General features: G+C 48.1%; 1 long non-coding RNA gene across 1 annotated transcript; it reads left to right on the top strand.

The window, feature by feature from the left end:
* Positions 1–240: 240 nt before the first annotated feature.
* On the top strand, positions 241–2,945 carry LOC122370661. Its single transcript, XR_006254592.1, has 3 exons — positions 241–795; positions 1,145–1,258; positions 2,059–2,945. It is a non-coding gene; the product is annotated as an uncharacterized LOC122370661 (long non-coding RNA).
* Positions 2,946–10,077: the final 7,132 nt, after the last annotated feature.

Consider the following 10,077-nt stretch of genomic DNA (forward strand, 5'->3'; position numbering starts at 1 on the left):
CATTGGTGACTTGTTTTTGTCTATCGATTTCCGCCATGTTGTGTATACCAGACATATAAATTGCATGTACGGTAGCAGAGGTGCAGTTTAGTGAGAGGTACACTACTCAAAAGTGCTGCTGCTTCATGCTTGCAGTTTGATTGCAGTGATCAACTTTTCAAGACTTTGGTATACAAAAAAATTGGTATACACAACATGGCGGAAATCGTTAGACATTCTGGCCCATATACGGCCAAGGCAGGGGGCTGTCATCCCGAGCTTTCCTATTTGCCGGGCACCCGGATCTTTAACATTACCCGTGACGTCAGCGGACCGGACACTTCTCAGCTGGCCTTCCCCGCAAATTTGGCCTTGAATTCGATTTTGAGGGTCACGGACTCACGGTTGTAAACAAGTTCATTTCCTGTTTCTTGCTTGTGTTGTACCTTGGTTGTACCCTCGAGTTGATTGTTTGAAACCATTGAAACTTAAATTGATTGAATGATTCAGGACTTGATTCAGGATGTCGTACTGTGCGGTGGCTACATGCCGAAGTTACCGAAGGACTGGCAAGTTCTGCACAAAATCGTTTTTTCGGTTCCCGAAGGATCCAGCCACATGTGCGACCTGGGTGCATAGATGTTCGAGGCAGGATCCTATAAATGTGTTGCAGGCAAGGACTTGCTCAGACCACTTTCTTGATTCAGATTATGATCCTTCCTACCTTGTGAAAGCATCCCTGATGCCAGGTGTGAGCCCATGTCTGAAGACTGATGCGGTTCCAACACAGAATCTGCGCAGTGCTGGGTCTTCGGGGTATGTATTTCATTTTAATGGATTTGATATGAATGCCAACTATTCAGTTGGTAATGTACTAATTCGAATCTTTCTTATTGTGATGGAAATTGTAACAAATTTATATTTGCTTTTGGATTTGCACTGTGACTGTGTGCGCTTGTCAGATATGTACCATGACACATTAATTTGTAAATTAGGTTGCTAGTAAGCAGGTAGGTACCAAGTTAGGTACCGCTACCGACATATTTGCATGATACTTGAAACATTTTGCATATCAAATATAATCTGTGCATCAGTCACCAATGCTCAAAGCAGCTCACTGAAGTTGTGCCCTATTTGAATGTTGATGTAAATGGTGTTTTCACAGACCGGCGCAACAAAGCACTCGGGCTTCAAGGAGTGATCGCCGACAGATGAAGTCCCTTGCGCAGGACATCATCAACACTGAGGGAGTGTCCTCATCTCTGAGTGATAGATCAAGGTGAGGAGATAATTGAATTTGATATTTTCTTTGTTAGGTGCTTGAACTGTCAATACAAGGGCCCTGTTTCACCAGTGATAGCAGCACGCTGCTATTACACGTGTCAAATTGGGTTTCCATGGAAACATCAACAAAGCATGACTCAGTCAATCTGTGTGATGTCATCAAATATTGCTGCTAGCATCTTCACGGCCATGCGATCAAACAAATGTATCAAACGCAATTCAACGAGACAGCAACTCTGGTCCAAACGAAGCTCACAGATTGCACGAAACGTCATTAGTGTGACCTCATCACATTACGTCAGCACGTGCAATTTGATAGTAGGTAGCATGCTGCTATCACCGGTGAAACAGGGCCAAGGGTTCCAGCAATCAGTAGTTTTGATAGAGACTGAATACACTCAGATGCTAGCTTTGAGAATGATGTTGCAATCAGACTCAGACTAAGCTTACCTCTGAATCACTTGAGTGGAAACTGTGGGCAAGGCTCTAAACCTGGGCCCTGTTTCACCGGTGATAGCAGCACGCGGCTATCAAATTGCGCGAGCTGACTTAATGTTCAGTGGTGCTCGCGCTAAGATATTGTACACACTAAATTTTGGGGTTTCCCACTTTACATTAGTTTAAGCTCACCGACCGTCGCCATTTCAACAATCACTATTCACTATTAATTCTATCTTTATTTAAACAGCACCTTAATTAGATAGATTTTGTGGCCATTGATACGTCCACGTATTGCAGAGCTCAGGCCACCACTTAGGTAAGAAGGATCATTGATTTCACTTGACTTTGTTTCAGGTAAATCGGCAGGAAGCAGCTGAATCAGATGGAGAACGCACTGCGTCTGCCGGCGGCGTCCAGTGCCGACATCTTTACCCCGGCATCACTCGCCAGTGTGGAGAGCGCCGTCACTTTCTGTCTTCTGAGGCTGTCAGACAGTTCAGCCGGGCAGCGAGCAGCTCCCGGCGCACCATCACTGGGAGCCAGGCCGGCCTACGCGAGGAGCGGATCACTTGTGCTTACGACTTCGTCCTGGCGCTGGTTTAGTGAGCGGATCCGAAGGTGGACCCGCGTCGTCACCAGCTTCCTCGCGATCCTGGCGTCCAGAGATGGACGCTTTACCTGGAGTGCCGCCAGCAGCCTCTGCACGATACCGGACTGACCGTCGACGGTAGCACCCATCATCAACCGGAAGATGACCTCGAACTCTTCCACGATGGTCATCCAGTTCGGCGATGGCACGGTGAGCCTACCCCGGCTGAGGGCGCGGACCCAGGGCGTGATCACGCGAGCTGCCGGCTTGGCCTCTCTGGACGCGCGCAGTGCTGACCCCTGTTGAACAGTAATTTTGGTTCATTCATTTTGTGCGGATTCGTGGTTGCGTGGTTGACAGTCGCTTTTGCTCATTCATCTTGTGCCGACTCGTGGTTGCGTTAACCATTCGTGATTGCGTTGTGCCGACTCGTGGTTGCGTTATCCATTCGTGGTTGCGTTAACCATTCGTGATTGCGTTGTGCCGACTCGTGGTTGCGTTAACCATTCGTGATTGCGTTGTGCCGACTCGTGGTTGCGTTAACCATTCGTGATTGCGTTGTGCCGACTCGTGGTTGCGTTACCCATCGTCTGTGTGCCCGTGTGTGCGGGGACACGGACCACATGTGCTCCCTCACTGGATGGATATTGGATAGACATGCGCGAGTAGTGTTGGGGTCGTTTTGTTTCCTGTCATGGAATACATCTGTTGGTGGTTCTTAATTGGTTCGGTACCTAGGCTTTCGGACGGAGTGAATCAATGCTTTCGTTATTGTGCCCATGTGGCCGAACAAAAACACGATATCATCACCATTCACCATCCAGATACACCCCAGTTGCCCGCATGGCTTTGGCCCCCGGGACCCTAACACCGATAGCCCCGCGATTACGCACAGGAACATAAACCAAAACATAGTCCTTGCAATGCATTCCTCCAGGCTCCATCGCAGTCCTTTGTCTAGCAATTTTCGGAGTACGTATCTGCGGTATCGCGTCCGTAGCAGCCTTGGGAGCTGCTGGTGACTACAGGGGCCTCACGGGTCCCGAGTCATGTGGGCCATAGCACCACAGGGCACCGCATCTTTTTCGAGATAAATGACCGTTATGAAGCATGTCGCATTTTCCTGAGCATGACCTGGCGTTAACATAACTTAAGCGCCTGCCGGCCCTCGCCTGCCTGCGGCTGACAGCTGACGAGTGACGAGCCACCTGGAGATCGCCAACTCAACCCTAATTACGGCGTTGTCCGCTAGGTGGCGGGGTCGTACGATCCAAGTCGGGACAGGGGATTCTTATAATTATTTTGTTATCATATTTTCCCCCTTTTTAAAGTCATTTAAAAGCGCTATTGCACAAGTAATTTTTCGATTAGCAGCGATTCCAGCCGCCGCATCAGGGTCAGGATGGAGCCAGGGAGCGTATGCGCCGGTGACGTCACCGTAGTGTTGCAGATTTGTAACATTAGCGAGCCCGGACGATCTTACCTAACTTATACGGCCTTGGGCCAAGGCGAGTGCCTCCCCCTGATAAAACTGCATTTTCACAGCCCAAGGTTGGGAAGAGATTTACCACATGCCGTACCGGCGCAACAGTTAATATCATATTCATTTGATATTTTACACTTTAATGTTAATATTGTGTTAATATTATATTAATTAATACTATGTTCCTATTTATAGTCACCGTGATTATTTGTTTCTGTTTTTCATTATTAGGCTGCGTTGAGTATGAAAGATGAAATTCCTACTTCCCCCTTATTTAGGGTTTGAAAAAGCTGAGGATGAAGATGGTGAAACGCCAGAAGTTAGAATAAAGATATGGAGTCCGGCAGGAGTGAGGAAACCGTGAGGAAAACTAAAAATTGGGTGAAACGCTGAATCAAACGCGTCTTGGATCCCAGCTGGAACAATATCAAATGTTTCATTGTGGCACGTTAAGATGCTTCACGCATTTAAATTGTTCGTTTTTTTTTTGCGTGCATTATGTAGAAATAATGATTATTCCGACCATGTTCTGCAGCAATAAATACATTGTCATTATAACGATAACCTTGTTTAGTTGAATTACGTTGACAGCAAAAGTATATAAACACGCAGTCACTTACTTTTGCTGTTACTGTTAGTGAACACACAATCCGTAAATATCTTCTTTGAAATTGGTTCTTCCGCTCAGAATATTCAGTAAAACTTTGTCTGGGAAAATCAAAAAGCCCTACTAGGGCCGAATCGTTTCCCAAATACCTTCAACATTAGCCGAGGCGGGCCGAAGCCATTTCCCAAATGCACGTGCTAATGTTAAAGGGATATCTCGGCATGTGGTAAAGCGCTTAAATATGTAACCTTTCTCCTTTCTGTATATTTCAATCCCTGATGACGAAGACGAGAGGTCTTTGAAACCGGTTGGATTTATTAAAATATGCTGCTCTGTGCTTCAATATACGTCTTTTTGTTAATGTATCTCTCCTTTTTTTGTACATCATTTAAGAGCAAAAAATTTTTGAATTGCTTCATTTTTTTCCTATTAAACAGTTAAAGATGGTTGCCCTCCCCCATACAATGGAACAAAAATGCTTAAAAATTATTTGCAAGCGTTAAAAACCATTTTTTGACATAGTGGCAAAGTCACACCTTTTTCAGTTTAATTTTGCCACGACTCATTTTCTTTAAGAAATTATATTTTTTCGGCAAGATATAAATACGATAATAGCAAAACCAAAAGAGCTAATCTTCATCCGTGTTTTGAACATAGAGCCATCCCAACAAGTTAAGAATTGTAAAGAATACAAGCGTCTTAAGTTGAAAACATGGCAAAGCCACCTCCGTTTACGGTACCATTCGACGCACCTGAGCTAGGCGAACACAATGATGCCAAAATCGCGGCTCTGCGGCCATTTCTTGCGAAGTTATTTACTAAAAACCGAACCCGTAACTTCAGTCACTTGACCTGACCTCAGACGCTACCGGTTAGCCTGAGACCTTAACCCGCGAGTCGCTGGGGGAGGGGGGCGTTAAACGCCCCCACTTTTTTCGCCGGGCCAAAATTTTGGGTACCTGTAGGGAATTGATTGAAGTTTATTGTGACAAAGTTTAAAAAAACTCGGTCGGAAATTTTTTGAGATATCGAGGTTTAAGTGACGTCATGATTTCTGAGTTTTCGACCGAAAACGGTATTTGTTCAAAAAAAATCATATAAAATCACAGAATAGACATAGACTATGCTTGCACCGTCCTGAAGATCATGCATTGTCTCCGAGAGTGGATGTGAGATCGCGTAATTTTCAGTCAGGGCAACGCCATTGAATGGCCTCCGCGGTCACCTGACGTTACACCTTCATATTTTTATTCTCTGGATACACAACGGAAAGGTTGTCTTTTAGGACAACCCAACGAGCCGGGAAGAACTAAAGGATGATCCCTCCGAGCAAACATAAGCGGCATCTCACCAGAGAATCGCTCCAGAATAGTGGAGGAAGTAAAACGCAGTCTATTCGTGCACGCGGCCCGAAATGGTAGCCATGCAGAAAAGCAGCAAATGTGGGGCTACTAGCAAATGTATTGACTCATATGTATATCAGAGTAAAATTTTATAAAATGCTCTTTCATATGATGTCCAATTTATGTATATCTATCCATCGCGTATTTTTGGCGGTGTGGCCAAAACAAATGGTGACCTTACTTTTGGGACACCCTGTACATCATAACTCAAAAAATACTTATCTGATAAGCGTGAAATTGTTACAGGAGGATTTAGAGCCCCTGATTACCCCTGAGACCAATTCTCGTCAAATTCCGAGAGATGAGGGTGTCAAATTGGAAAAAAGTAGTACGATCTATCGTGGAATGCCTAAGCTAACTATTCCCTAACCCTCTGGCAGCTCAGCTGGTAGAGTGGTACTTGAATGTTAACTGGAAGAGCGCTGGTTCAATTCCAACCCAGAGAAGTCTTGAAAATGTAACCGCAGATTTTTTTTAATTAGATGCCACTCGCACGGAGCACTGGGTAGACGTGACGTGATGTAATTTCTGATGACCTGGCTGATGTGGTTTGCTTGGAATGTTTCATTGGGCAGTGACTTCGGACCGGTCGGTAATTTCTAAGATTGGTTCGTCGGGTGCAGCCGGGTGTTCGAGCTTCGCCCACCCCTCTCCTCCCTCGCCGCCCGGCGGGTCAGCCGTCCCACAGTGGCCCTTTTTCAGAATTAGCACGCATTAATTCCCACATTACCTGAAAGTGGTGCAAGACATCACCACGTGATCAAGGACGTATTCCCTGCCAATGCAAAGACAAGAAAAGAAACGAACTGCCCAAGGAGATTCGGCCCAACAGCGACAGGCCGCTCGGCCCAAGATTTGGCGCACGTTCGCACGGCTCGCCCGCCGGCCCAGGCCGCTCCGAACGCAAGTGTGGCGAGCCCGCCAGCCGACCGCGCTGCACTGACCGCCAGGACGCCTCAGGGCGTCACGTGACCGCATCTGCAGCTGTTGCCAGCCACCGTTAATCGGCCCCGGCCGGGCAGCAACTAAGGTCAGCGCGACGCGAACAATACAAACACATAGGCGCTTTTGACGTTAGATCTTAAGCCGACCACGGGACTTGTGCGGCTTGGACATCAAACGCGACAAGAAATCGGACAATTTTTCTTGAGCACAGCGTTATGCCTATATGACATTTCAATAAGCACATCTTATGGCAAAAGTCAAGCCACATTTAGGCGCCCACCAGGTGACACCAGCTTCGAGCCAGGTCAATGAGCTTAGTCGTATCGAATAGGAGCCACAGCCGCTCGCGGACTGAACTGGCTCACGTTATTCACCGTAGAAGCAAAATGGCGCAAAATGGCGCGATGCCCTTTGGTGGACATGGTCAGAAGAGATCGGCGATTCGAACGATGTATAATACGATATGTCCCAGAGTGTGTTACTTAACATAAAGCTTCATATGTATGCCGCCATCTCCAGTTAATAATTGTCCTGTTATTGTGTCCACAATATTCGGCAAAAGTGGTCTATTTAAGTTTATACAATGAAAATTGTGGTTTCTAGGGCTTCTACGTAAACTCAGCTTCACAGCCATGCCACTAATTTTTAATATTTTCTCACCGAAAGCCTTACAAATTGATGTTCATCTCACCCTACTTTTTAGGGTCCGCCGGTGGTGTCCGCGCGCCTCTCGACAAACTTCGATTTTGCGGTCAGTTTTACCAAAGATAATTATTTTTTAGGAGGTAAAAATGGCACCATCGGATAGTTTGGAATGTTTTGCACACGATTAGACTGCTTGTTACTCAAAAGAAGAAAAAAAATATTTTGAATTTATGCGTGCTAATTCTGAAAAAGGGCCACTGTGCGTCCGCGGCCCCACCTCACCGGCTGCCGGCCGGTCAGTCGGCTGACCGCCCGCGGATGCCGATGCTGTGCGGGTTGCCTACCTGAGTTGGTGACCTTGCGGTGGCTCGTGCAGCAGGTGGTACTATTGTTTCCAAATTAAGCTTGATCCTCCCTGTGCCGCACCGCTGTAGTGAATACCCCTGTGAGCGCCGAGACCGAGGAGTTACGGGAAGGTAGACTGACTGCAGCACTCAGGTGTTCACCGGGATAGTCTACCATTTCAGGCTTATGTGGCCTGGCTAAACAAGCCGTGTCAGCCGCGCTAAGGCGGTGCCGGACATCGAGGCTTGGGACCGCGCCTGGGGCAGGGACGCCTGTGTGACCTTTGATTGCGACACACCTGACTCGCTCGGTTACGGTGGGTCAAGACCGGCCGGGCCAGTCCGGCGAGCATGGCTGGATAAGCCGTACGGCATGCTATCTATAATGGCAATGGCACCGGACCTCATTGCTGAACACAGTTTCAGCGCGACAAAACCAGTTTTTATTTTTCTAGATGAGGATGAGTTATAAGTAAGTTTTCGCTGGGTCAGCACTGACCAACCACTAAAAATGTTCAAAATCATGCTTTCCGTAGTTAGGCTCTCTGTCCATAGCACCATCCGTTGGGTAGGTAATGTCGAGAGTTAAGGTAGAGTTAAGGGTATGTGACAAAATGATCAATGAACACTTTGCGCTAAGCGCAAGTGCTGCAATTTCGCATTATGTGTGCATGTGTGTTTTTGAAAACGTAACTCAGCTGCGGTTCGAACACACAACCCATCTACCCGAACTTCACCCCTCTACCGTCGCGCCACCGAACCGCTACAAACGCAGCGGGAACTGGGGCGGGTGTGTGTGTGTAGCCGAGCGTTCGAGCTGCGCAATGCGCCTCTCTCCTCCCTCGCCGCCCGGCGGGTCGGCCCAAGGTCGGCCGTCCGTGGCCCGCCGCACGCCTGCTGCCGGCCGGTCAGTCAGCTGACCGCCCGCGGCTGCCGGTGCTGTGCGGGTTGCCTACCTGCGAGTGGCCGTCCGGCTCCGTCCGGCGCCGGACCGGGTGGACTGAGAGTGAGTTGGGCTCGTGACCCTGCGGCCTGCCTTGGTCTGATCATGATGTGTATTGTGTATTGAGCTCACCATAAGCCAGTACTGTGAGTGGCAGAGAACCGAGCATTAATGTGCATAAAATAGCACTAGCCATTTGCGAGCAATACATTACAATAACTGAACGCATTCTAACAAGTAATACAATACATGCAGACGTATTTGTTATTTTTTTATCTGAATGGACCGACATAACAGTAAGGTTTACTAGCACAAATGCAACGAATTTGTGCTGGTGTCGGAGTTGGCATAGCATTTATCGCATTCAGTGTCAGCTCTGTGTGACTAGCTCCCGGAAGTTTGGCAGCGAGCCAATCAGCCCCTGGCCCTGGCGTGACCTGTCAAGGACACATAAACATTCGGTCAGCTTTTCGGCTGACTGTGGGAAAACGACATATGTAGTTGTCAGCGGCGGCATGGTGTAGCAGGTCAAGGTCATACGTTACCGGTGGGCGAAGCACAGACCATCGCGACTCAACATAAGTAACCTGACCCCGACCGAGCCGTGTGCGCCGTGCGGCCTCGTAACATCGCCGATCGGTACGCGGCCTTCTCGGGTCAGCAGTTTTGTTTGCTTTGTTTGTTTTGCTGGGAGCAAACTCTTCCGGTATGGGAGGCCATCGTAGAGCTATGGGCTGACATGATAGGGGTAGGCAAACTAGGCATTGGACTGTGCGAACTATGCGGAATGCGCCCCGCAGCATTAGAGATCGACCCGGTGTGGGACGGAATTGTCATGATAGGACAGACAGCCCTGTCGCTCAAACGGTTGCCCCAGAGAGGGTGTGGTCCAAGGCGGATTTGTCCTCACCACTCCGCCGGTTACCTGGTGGGGGTATCAGCCAGTCTAGAAAGGGAAGCGTGTGGCGAATGCGGATGGGCTGGTCCTGAGGAAAACAAGGACGGCTGCTGAACCGAATGATGATCCTCGCTTGTGGTCTTATGTATAGAATGAGGGTAGGAAGAAGATATCCTTAATGTTTTGAAATGGGTGACCACTACCACGGAATATATAGTCTACGACATGGAATGGACAGGAGCTTCGATTAGCATTGCCACGAGTGTAACCAAAAATCAAGGATTTTGTCGGATGAATATCCGGAGATCCGGAGGATGCGGATGAATTTCTTTCCACGTGGGTTTACATTTTCATACATTTTCTTAACAATCATCGAATGATTCGTCTTCAAGGGCCAGGCCAAGGCTATAGAACTCCAGGTAAGGACACCAGCCGTTTGACCTTGAACGCCGCCGGCCGGCCGATGACGCCATTGGAGGCAAGCCCGGCTCGGCGGACACACAAGGCGAATGCATA

This window comes from Amphibalanus amphitrite, unplaced genomic scaffold, assembly GCF_019059575.1.
Source record: "Amphibalanus amphitrite isolate SeventyFive unplaced genomic scaffold, NRLGWU_Aamphi_draft 001157F_arrow, whole genome shotgun sequence".
In the NCBI taxonomy this organism is placed as follows: Eukaryota; Metazoa; Arthropoda; class Thecostraca; order Balanomorpha; family Balanidae; genus Amphibalanus; species Amphibalanus amphitrite.